This window comes from Helianthus annuus, chromosome 10, assembly GCF_002127325.2.
Source record: "Helianthus annuus cultivar XRQ/B chromosome 10, HanXRQr2.0-SUNRISE, whole genome shotgun sequence".
Lineage (NCBI taxonomy): Eukaryota > Viridiplantae > Streptophyta > Magnoliopsida > Asterales > Asteraceae > Helianthus > Helianthus annuus.
In genome coordinates, this window is record NC_035442.2 from 149798579 (window position 1) to 149811225 (window position 12647).

The 12647-nt window shown below is 33.4% G+C and overlaps 1 long non-coding RNA gene across 1 annotated transcript; it reads right to left on the reverse strand.

Annotated features, from left to right (window-relative positions):
* Positions 1–3356: 3356 nt before the first annotated feature.
* Positions 3357–4897, reverse strand: LOC118483149. The gene is made up of 2 exons (XR_004869686.1): positions 4856–4897; positions 3357–3537 (listed from the first exon to the last, which is right to left on the reverse strand). It is a non-coding gene; the product is annotated as an uncharacterized LOC118483149 (long non-coding RNA).
* Between the last annotated feature and the right edge of the window lie 7750 nt (positions 4898–12647).

Consider the following 12647-nt stretch of genomic DNA (forward strand, 5'->3'; position numbering starts at 1 on the left):
TATTAATAAGCCCGAAAAATATACTCCGCAATTTAAAAATAATAACTACATAAATGAAATATTCATAAATAGTTGAAAAAATAAGTATTTTTAACATTTTACCCCCTAGAGATCAAACATAACTCAAACAAATCTATTCATAAAAAAATTAGTTGAAATTATCACATCTACAATACATATGTAAACATATGCAAAGGGCAAAAATAAGCCATGATATTAATCGAATTAGGAATAAAAAATATTAATTACTTGAATACTTTCGGCTATAAGGGGGAAGGGGCATCCTCGGTTAAGGGTGCTCAGCTTCGAAGCCGCATGCGAAACAACCCCCCCACCCCCTCATTCAGGTAGGCGAACGGCTAGGGAAGCTCGGCTACTCTTTATTGAAGGTGAAGTGGGGGGGGGGTGGGGGGGAGGTTGTGACCTTTTAACAATCATATGACCGTTAAATTTATTGAAAAAGTTAATTTATTTATTTTAAATCATTATAAATACCTATCTCACCATTTTTATTTTTATAGCATTCACAGAATATCAAACCTTCCACCATATTCTTAAATACCCATTTTTATTTATGACTAAATTCTCAAACGATGATCTCGGTATTTAATGTCAACGGGCACTTATACAAACATGGGTACTATTTAATCAATGAGATCTAGCTTGCCTAGTCAATGTTTATGAAAACGTTTCCACATCCAATCAATATGGTTGCAAAGAAGTTTAAGAAATTGCAAGAAGGGACAAGAAAAGATGTGGAACACGCTTGGTGTTCTAAAGGGGAAATGAGGCATACTTAGGCAACCCATACGGACCACAAATGTTGACAGGATTAGGAGCATGACGTGTGCATGCATGATACTGTACAAGACGATTTTTAAGGACGACGGGCATGCCTTCTCACCAGTCCACATAAGGGATTTTTTAGTTTAACCCGTTTTGGACAATGATGCCCTTGGCGAGATTATGGATCCATATACGCATTTCCGACTTCGCATTGATCTTGTGACACATATTGCAATTTAAGATCCACATAATTTAGAAGATTTAGACGAGGAATAGTTTATTTTTATTTTGTATTATGTTCAATAATTTATTTATATAGTTGAATTATGTTTATTTGGTATTTATATGTTTAATTTATTTTATTTTAGAAAAAAGTTCCGAGATACTCTAGAGTATGCGCCTCTAGTGTTTTTAGAATGCTTTAAGGTAGATTTAATGTAATAGTGCAGAATTTGGTATTTAATTGTTTAATTATTTGTGATTTTAGGATATTTAAGGTAGAGTATCTCACAGTGCAAGATTAGCTAGTCTTAGACTACTTTAGGCTTATACATCTTCGCCTAATTATAAGAGAAAAAAATGCAATATAATATGTTAGAATCATATATTAAAAAATGTTCTATTAATTAACCTAGATACAATAGAACATATTAAAAATCACATGCTAAAAACTATGCTATTGATAAATCTAGAAGGATATAAATTAAATATGTGTGATTTTATTTTCTAATTTTACTATATCAACCGGTTCTATCGCGATGATCATACTAATGCCACAAATTGTTTCTAGATATATTTTTTTTAAACTAAAATGGTGTAACGTAATCTTAAAAATTCTTTTTAAAATATTCATATTGTTGTTGATGATTGTCACTATTAATATCTTTGATATTTTTTATTTTAACTTAATTTTAATATCATTATTATTAAATATAGGAGATAAGTTTAAAAATTATTATTTAATAGGAAACAAAAAAATTAAAAAATAATGGCAAGAGGTATGAGAAAGTGACACGTGTCCTAAAAAGATTTTCGTTTATTAGTATAGTAAGATTTGTAGTTTTCCACTTTAATAACTAACTATATTAAATTTGTAACTTATTTTTAAATATATATTTTCTCAAAAAAAATGCATTTTTACTGTAGGATAAATTACAAGGTGTGTAGGATAAATTTCAATATGTGTCGGATAAATTTCGAAATGTGTAGGATAACTTTTGATGTGTGTAGCCAAAACTTTTTAGTGTGGAGACTGATAGCATTTATGACTAATTAATTAGTTAAACATAATAATAAATAAGATAAGAGAAAAACTATTTAATGTTTTACAATTATACCCTTTGTTCTTTTTCTTCTCAATTAAATTTACTTCACAAATGAATCTCTCTGTATAATGTTACATAACCAGGATAACTACTAGTGTCACATGTTTATAAAGATTTCTTCGTTTCTATAATAATATTCATGTTCATTAAAATTTAATACGATTATCAAAATACTCATTACTATATATTAATAAATAAATAGTGATTTTAATATTATAATAATATATAATTTTTTTAATACTTTTATTATTTTAATACTATAATAATACTTATTTTCTTTACTTTTTAATTTTAATCCCTTTTTTAATATCAGGAGTTGGGATAAGCTTGGTGTCAACCGGTATCGAACCAATACTGGTATCGAAAATACCGAGACGGTCCTGTTCAGTATCAGTACATGAAGGTAAAGACCGGCACTAATACAGAAAACGCCAAAAGTTGATGCCGAAGTGATATTGGAAATCTTTTGGTTCGGGAAATTCAGTGCAGCTACCCGGTACCATTTGCTCATCCCTAATCACGGTTACCGTACGAACAACGGTATCGTACAACTTTTTTTTTGTTGATTTTCTTTAACTTTTAATTTTTTCTTTTTTTAGTTTCAGGGGTAGGGATGAGCTCGGTGCCAACCGATACAGAATCGCTACTGATACCGAAAATATCGGTTATGGTACCGGTATATGAAGGTAAAAAATGTTAGTGAACCGGTACCAGGAACGCCAAAAGCCGGTACCGAATTGGTACTTAAGATCTTTCGGTTCGGTAAATTTGGTATCGGTACCCAGAACAATTTGTTCATCTCTGATCACGGGTTTCATACGAACAATGTCGTTACCATACAACTTTTTTGGTTGATTTTATTTCGGTTATCTTTTAGTGTTTTTTTCTACATTTTCTATTTATTCTAGTCAGCAATTCCATTTGGAACACGCTCATAGTGATTTCAAAACACATGTAAACACAGACTAAATAACAAAAGAAATTCGCAGCAACGCGACGAACTTCTATAAACCTAGATTTGGATTATAAGTCATGTAAATTCTTTATTTTTATAAGTAAACCTTTTTTCTTGATACCATCTAAAACATACATTGATCGATGATGTGTTAATTGTTAAAATTTACTACTTCATAATTTTATATACGTAACCCATATGTTGCTACAAGGATCCATCGAGATGGATTCTGTAACACTCTAGTTATTATTTTAAAGATTTTCGTATTTTTAACGAAAATAAACATGTAGTTAACGTTAAGTATCCTTAGAAAATACGAGTTAATTATAACTTTCACAATTTCCAAGTACACCGCCTACTGTGACAAAATTCGTCGTTTAAAATATCGATTTACAATGTGCGGAAGCATGAATCTTTATAGTGTTCGATTCTTCGATGATGCTTGATCGTCTTCCGGCATCCAAAATGTACCTACATTTCATAAACATGAAATGCTTTAGTCATACGGGACTTAAAACGCGTCTAAACGAGTTCGAGAAACAATTGATAACAAAACAAAGTTTTCAACCTGACCTCCACCGTAAATTACGGTGGCACCGTAATTTACGGTGGCCACTGGTAGTACAGGCCCCCACCGTAAACCAGGAGGGATCCACCGTAACATTTTTCAACTCCACCGTAAATTACGGTGGACACCGTAATTTACGGTGGCCCCTGCATCAGCAGGTCTGCAGCTAAATTCAGCTATGCCAGTTTTTACGGAAACGGCCATAACTCCTTCGTTATTGATCCGTTTTACCCGATTCCTTTTCCTACGCGTCCGTAATTTAATCCTCCATCTTATGAGGTTAAAATCCGACATTCGACTTAACAAATTTTAAGACTTCTAAGTCTTCGGCTTATTTCCCCTTTTTGCCAATTTTGACCCGTTTGTGATTTCACCATCAAACATGTTTATTTGGCCCTTATATCACATATACTCCTTCGACTTAATGTTGCCTATCATATTAGATTTTAATCGCCGGTTTAATTACTCAAATTAAACCCATTTTCACTCGGATGTTTATTTTGACCCGTTAAGGGTATTTAAGCATTTTCAAGCCTAAAAACGCTTTCGATTTCTTCTAGTATTCCATCACCACATTTCTTACCCTATAATACCCCACCTCGGCTGCATTTAAGGTGAGTTTATTATGGTGATCTTATATAACCCAAATTTTACCTCTAAAATCAATATTTTACGGCAAAGCTCAATAGTGCCGTTTGACTAAAAACAATACCCCCTTCAACTTCTATACTTATTCTAAGTATTTATCTTATCGCAAAACTCGTTTCCAAACAACCTTTAAAGGTTGTTTGTTCAATTTAGCCTACAAGGGCATTTTGGTCGATTTTGGTCCTTCTTTTACAATGAAGGGCTATCACTAATTATTCGACCAAATTAGTATTTTTACATACATCATAAATAAGCGTACCTGGCTCGGGTCAACAAATAGACCCGATCTTAATACCTTGCTTTATATTCGCTAATTAAGATCGGTGTGAATATCCATTGGATATCTATTCCTGTAAGCATATGACTCGACAAAAGAATCATTAGTCTATATAGTCAAAAGGTGTTATCTACACCTTTTAACCCGTTTGGCCGAATTGACCATTTATCTTTGATTTTCTTGTTCCGTTCGATTACACGACGGAACATCATATTTCAATTGTTTAGACACCTCATTCATAATTTATATGATAAGAAAACATTCCACAATTTAAGACTAGTGTAAGTTACACTTACCTTGCATCCGAATTATGCTTTTCCGCCATTCTTGCTTCGTTTGACCCGCTTCTTTTCCCAAGCCTCCGTCTAGCTTGTCAAGAGTCAAACTAACATCATAATTCGTAAGATGGTTAGATTAGTCATCACTACTATGACTATTTCATCTTACGGACTTTATGTCGAAACTTCTATTTGACTTCATCATAGGTTAGTCCGACTTTATAAAGTCAACTACCTTTGATCATATAATGTGCACGACTAAGGCAAATAAATATTATGATTACAACCCGTTTTATCTCATATCTCATGTAATCAGTCAAGCTTGCCAATTACGCGTTTCACTTGGATTTCAACACTTTACTTCTCATTTAGGCATTTTAACAAACACCTAACGGGCATAATTCTACATGTTTACTAACTAGTTCATAACTAGCTATTTTACCAAGATTTACGTCAAGAATCAAATCTCTATGTCAAGTGTTTATAAACAACATCTAGGTCTTGCATCCTATCTTTCAAATTTCACAATTAAACACTCAAATTCAAGTGTTCATCATTTTATCATGAAAACCCACTTAACATATATATGGGAAATCATCAAATCATTCAAATCTTAACATCATATGTATGCATTTCACTTAGGGTTTAGTTCCTAAGCATATCTACATCACTAATTTAGCCATAGCTCCTCTAATCCATACATAGATCGCATCATGCAAGATTAACTATTTTTCACAACTTCATGAATGTTAGAAATTCGACATACCTTACGATCCCCTTGACTTGGTGATCGTTTATTCATGTTTGATTGTGAATTTGAACTTCATTTTGACCTTCAATTTGATGATTATGTTAGATGTTAGGGTTTGGCTCCTTGGAGCTCCCTTGAACTCGATCCAGAACACACACTTGTGTGTGTGTTTTATTTTGTTATTAGTAAACAATCTTTCAAGTTATCCTACTTTAGCCCCTCGTGTTTGGTTAGTTATTAATTAGGTCACAACCTAATTATTTTCAACAATATTCTCACTTATTAACTAGGTTTAATATTCCTAGTTAACTTAGCGGGTTCGGGAATATTTATGACTAAGTTTATTTTAGGTCCCGTTAACTCGGGCCTTTTATCCATCTTATTCCCTTAAAAGCTTTTATTCACTTTCTTATTTAGTATTAGGATTAATTATTTAAATCCTAATATTTACCGGGTAAGTTTTACCACTAACGGTATTTTACCCATCTCTTAGTGCTAATGTGGTTTGATCACCAAACCCATTTTCGGGGTGTTACAAGTCTACCCCCCTTAAAGAGGTTTCGTCCTCGAAACCTGGCTTACATAGTTCATTGAGTTCTAAACTCAATGCGTTTGACTTGAGTAATCTCTTAAGCATTACTCATACTTTAACCAAGTGTTAGTATTACCAGAAAAATTATGGTAACAGAACCTCTACGTACCTCATACGACATAATGTGGCTTGAAATAACGAAATTCCGTTACTTCCACTAGTTTAGTTACTTAGCGCTATTCATCACTTCCATATATTATCGAATTCTTTATGGATCCGTTACTTTGACCCATTTAAAGGTCTTTAGTGAAATCTTTCACTTTTAGCAACAATTTCTTTTGTTTTAAAATTCATTTATTCGGTTCAGTTATACCGAATCCACCGCTTACAAGCAACCAAATTACTTAAAGGACCTCAACCGGTCTCACTAACTAGACTTATTAGTCCAGTTACTTTTTACCCTTATTATTTGCTATGGTTTACCTTATAAGGTAACCATTTAAAAACTCGTTATCTTTTAGTTAAAAGTTTTCATGTATACTGACGCGTACGTCTTTCATGTGTAAGGCCTCGCGGGCCGTTACTTACTGCTTATAACCCTTAATCTTTATTGACTGAGTTGTAACTTGACCACTCAGTCTCGTTAGTCTTTTAACAGGTTTATCACGCACTTGTCTTATATTAACAAGCGTTTTGTATTCTTCATGACATTTTCTTAACTTTGAATAGTTTTGCGGCTAGCCTAATTTGACGCCGTCACTTCATACCCCGTCACACGGGTATACTAATTTGCCATCTCCGGCCTTATGTGTGTCTAAGATTTTCTAAACCATCTCTTACTACTTATGTTTGTTAAAACATTGTTTTTAACTAAAAACTAAATTTTTTTTTTAGTTTACATTTTCTCCTTGTCTTATATCTTTTTCTCATGTCTAGGAATTTCCGTTTTGAGTTTTATTCCTGACCGTTATTATTTTACACGGAGAATTGTAACCAGTTCCCCTTGCTTTACAATATTGACCCGTAGGTTTCTTCACTTAGCCTTATTGGCTATTTTTGATTAGACATTCACCTCTTTAAGGCGAAGTCCTTATAACTTCTTTCTAATCATGACCCGTGGGTCGTTTTGGTCCCGTAGACCTTTTGCTCTAATTAATACCTCATAGGTTATGATGATCCCGTAGATCATCTTTTATTCGAGTCTTCCTTCAAATGTGTATACATTTATATACGCATACGGCGTTAAGGCACCATGTTTTTGCTTAACATCATTTATTATCGTTTTGATATTATCTTTGACCTTGACCGTAGTCTAAGGCTACATTCGTTTCTTTTCGGGCACATTTTCCGTGTGACATCTCGTATTTTCAATCTTTCCATTTTTGGCAAGTCTACTTGTACTTTCTATTTTTGTAAGTTGTACCTTTGTGGTATTTGATTCTATTTCAAAATTGTACTCGAGACTTGAAATCATAATGAAAGTGCATCGTTTTAATCATATTTGTGTTTGAATGCTATGTATTGTCGAAACAATTGAAAACACGTTGAAACTATGTTAAACACGTAAAAACAGTGAAATTCCATCTAAATCTCAGCTCTTAAATTCCTCGTTGCCAAGAGATTACCCTAAACCGTACGAAAATTGGGAATTTATACGTTAATTCGGTAAAAATATCAAAATTTGGGTTAAACTGATTTTTATACTATTTTATTAATATTTTAAATAAATAAACTAATAATTAAAATTAAATAAATAAATATTTTAAACTGATTTTTAATGATTTTGAGCATTTTGGTTAGTCAAACTGACTCCGTTAGTGAAAACCCAGTTAAATCAGCTAACTGGGTTAAGTTTATTAAAGGGCAACACTTTAGTGGCTAACCCAGTTAGTCAGGTTACATGTTAACTGTTATATAAAAAAAAAGGGTTTATGTGCATCGGACCGGATTCGAACCCGCGACCCCTGGTTCCCAAACACGCGCATCAACCAACTGGACTGCCTTCGTATTTGTTAAGACTTCCAGAATCATTTATATTTAAACTAACATTAATGACGCGAATTTAAAATATAACCGCCCAAACCCAGTCACCTTCCCCGACTTATCAACTGTTACCGGACTTTTTTTTGAGACCCTTCGGTTCCGAAACCGACGATTGCAACCTTCTATATAAACTCGACTAACTTCGATACACTCGTTCCTTTTCATCTCGTTTATCCGAAACCAAGAACCGAAACAAACCAACCCGACTCGAAACCGAAGCCACTTCGTCCTCGTCGCCGGAACCTTCGAACCGCCGGAGCCACCACCGTTTGCCGTCGCCGACGACCCGTCCGGTACGGATTTTCCGTTCCCGCCTTTCTTTTTTTATATATAATTATGCAGTTTCGAATTCATTTTTTTAGTTATTTATAGATCAGTTTGTTATTATTATTATTATTATTATTATTATTATTATTATTATTATTATTATTATCATTATTATTATTATTATCATTATCAGAATATTATAAGCAGATTTATATAATTATTATTATTAATTCTAACAGATTATTAATATAATTAGTATTACTATTATTTTATTTATTAAAACAGATTTATAAATATTATTATTAATAAACAGATATATTAACATATTTTTTTTCAGAAACATTAATCCTTGTTTAAATCAGAATTTTTATAAAAACAGATTTATTAATATTATTATTAATATTAAAACAGATTTATTAAACAGATTTATTTATATTTTAAATCTGATATATTATTAAAAAATCAGAATTATTATTTTTGCTATTTATATAATCAGAATTATTATTTAAAATAATATTTTAATCAGAATTTATATTTTATCATTTTAATTAGAATTTGTATTATTTATTTAAATCAGAATTTATATTTTCAGAATTATTATATAATAAATAGGTTACTATTTTATTAGAATTATTATCAGATTTATTATTTTAAATCTATAATATTTATATATATATATATTGTCATTTTTAAGTGCATAATAATCAAGAGTTATTATTCAATTTAGTAATAATATTTATATTATTTTGGTAAAATCAGTAATATTATCATATAAAAATCAGTATTTATTTTACTCATTTATTTATAAATAAATTGTCTTATATTTTATGAAACATATGATTATTATTATTTTTATGTCTTGTTATTTCAATAATCCCTAAATTCCCAATAATTAATCAAATCCTCAAAATTAATAGGGTAATTCTCTTGTGCTCATCCTCTTGGGAAATCCTTGATTCTTAATTATTCCAAGAAATACGCAACGCACTCTAAGGTGAGTATACATGACCCATTTTCCGTTTTATCACATTTTGGGTGCTGTATGCATTTCCTATATCAAAAACACTATGTTAAACATTTTTGCACTGTCAATCCACATTTCATGTGAATCTATTTGACTCATGTTAATCATGTTATGCTAATGTTAAACAATTATGATTGTGTGTTCATTAACTTTGCAAGCCTCCCCTAACAATGGCAGCGCTGTAGGTTGTAACGCCCCTCCCATAATATTATGGGTATTGTTAGGATTTATTCTATGTTACTCATTTTACCACCCTTTTTGGGTAGGCACGTTAATTGCGTTAAACTTTGGTTTGAACACATAGTTTCATCGTTACGAGTATAACTGTTAATATGAAATCATGTAGTCACGTGGATTTGATCATGTTAAACTATTTTAATCATATTATACTATATTCAAACTTGTATACTCGCCAACATGTTTTTGTTGACTTTATTTTAAATGCATACTGCAGGATGATGAATCAAGATTTAAAGAAATGAATAGGATGGCCTAGAAACCCACCTTTGAAATAATCTATGTTTGATGTTTTGTTATTTCCTTTTTATGGCAATGTATGAAACTTTGGAATTTTAATAAATGAAACTTAATTATATTGTCACATTTAGTGTTATGATGTCTTTGAACAGTTTGTACGTCTCATCCCGATGTTTCCGCCATCGGTTGGGGTGTGACATTCCGACTTTATGATTTCTCACGTCATTTATGCGTCGTTTTATCTTATACTCACCATTATCCAGTTTACATACATTCGTGTTTGATTATGTCCCATTGTCGGGCTCATTATTCTCTTGCATTTAACACTACCTTTATCTGGCTAGTGCTCATTTGTGCCATTCGGCGTTATATTGTATTCAACATGTTTGACCTATTAATGTGAAATCCATCACTTATAACAATCAACTTTATTCTTTATTCGACCCATTCGACTTCGAATAGTTGAACATATTTACTCACAATTTCTATATACGAGATTTTATAGTCATAACTCGTAATCCACGTTACTTTGATCTTTCAACCCGCGTTCACGTCTCTTGGTTTACGCATGTGTTTAATTCTTACCCATCCACCGGGTGTTTTACCGAAATTGTTATTATTGCAACCCTCCCGGTATGCATTAAGACCTCGCTTCGGTTTTTATATTCTGACTTTATCTTTAAGTTCGACGTTTTACAAAAATGACCCGTTAAGAAACATATTTGCATTTTCCGGGTTCGAGTGTAAGTACACCCCTCCCAATGCATATCTAACTCATCTTACATGTTTACATTCTCCGGGTTCGAGTGTAAGTATCACTCCCTCCCAATATTTGTCTAAATCGTTTTACATGCTTGATGTTTTCTGGGTTCGAGTGTAAGTACACTCCCTCCCAATACTTGTCTAAATCATTTTACATGCTTGATTTTTTCTGGGTTCGAGTGTAAGTACACTCCCTCCCAATACTTGTCTAAATCGTTTTACATGCTTGATGTTTTCTGGGTTCGAGTGTAAGTACACTCCCTCCCAATACTTGTCTAAATCATTTTACATGCTTGATGTTTTCTGGGTTCGAGTGTAAGTACACTCCCTCCCAATACTTGTCTAAATCATTTTACATGCTTGATGTTTTCTGGGTTCGAGTGTAAGTACACTCCCTCCCAATACTTGTCTAAATCATTTTACATGCTTGATGTTTTCTTCACCCGGGCTCATTATCCTAACGTAATACGCTCCCGTCACTTGGTTGTGCGTTTACATTATTATCAAATATTTTGCTTATCTGATTCATTTGGGTACTTTTCAATTAGTCCCATTCACCCTGCCCTTACTACATCGGATGTAAACGTGTCCGCCATAAGAAGTTCATGGTATCATATGCCGCTACTTACTTGGCCAGAGTAAGCGATTAACACATGACACGCATGACCTTTTTACAGTTTTCACATCACGCCCTATGTAAGTAATACCTCTATCTGTTTTTCTTGGAAACAATATCCCGGATAGGTTTTCTATTCAGGTCTTTCCAAGTTTTCAATCTACATATGCAACTTTCAATCTCTACATATCTGTTGCATATTACTATTTATGCAATGATTTAAAACGTGCGCCTGATAATGCTTGCCCTAACGGGCTTCTCTTGCCATTAGCCTTGTTCGCGGTCGTTACGCGATTTAGTCCTTGATGGGCATGTTCCTCTTGTCATGCCTCGGACTGTTCCTCTATCACATCTTGCATTTGTTTAACCTTTGCCATCTTTAAATGTAAGTGTCCTTCAATCAAGACATTCACAAAGTTAGTAATGTCAACTTTACTAAATGCCCGTATCATAGTACAAGGCTTTTGTACTATATGTGTCAACGCACGAAATGTTGTTAACCATATCTATCATTTAATTTGGGGTAACGTGTATTTCATGATAACCCTATGTGTTGTTTACAACACTTTAATACGCTAAACGATTAACATACATACACTTACCGGATTTGCGATCAAGCCTCGAACCGAACACACCTTACTCTTTAACCATGAGCTCTGATTACCAACTTGTAACAATCTAGTTATTATTTTAAAGATTTTCGTATTTTTAACGAAAATAAACATGTAGTTAACGTTAAGTATGTTGGAAAATAAGTGAAAATAGCATTTTTCACAAATATAGGAAAATGATTTTTTCCTATTTTGGACTAGAAATAAATATAATAAAATGAGCGGGTTTTATGTATTTATTTGTGGGTTTGTGTTCTATGTTGGAAGAGCTTCGCAACGAACTAAACCACGTCCAAAACCGAGCTAAGATGAATGAGATATCGATGCTCAAAGTTGGGTGTTTGGAACATTCAATGTTGAAACTAAAGGGAAAGTAGCACCTTGTCCCACATAGGAGGAGAGATGGAACTTAAATGGGTATTTAAGGTGGAACTCTCCATCCTTATTGTTTCATGGAAGCACACACTAGTGTCCTCGCGAAGGGTGCGGAGCACCCTAACTCGCACTCGCACTCGCACACGCTCGCGCGCGCGCGCGCGTGGCGTGGGCGATGAGGCGCAATGTGGCGCTTTGATGGCGCACTTTGCACTTCGCACGCTCGCATCGCCGCGAGCCGCTTGAGAGCCGCCTTTGTATTTTTGACCGCGCGCGCGTGGTGAAGCACAAGGGTTGCAAGGACCAAGTGGTAGGTAATGCGGCGCATGACGTGGCAGTCATGCGCATGCGC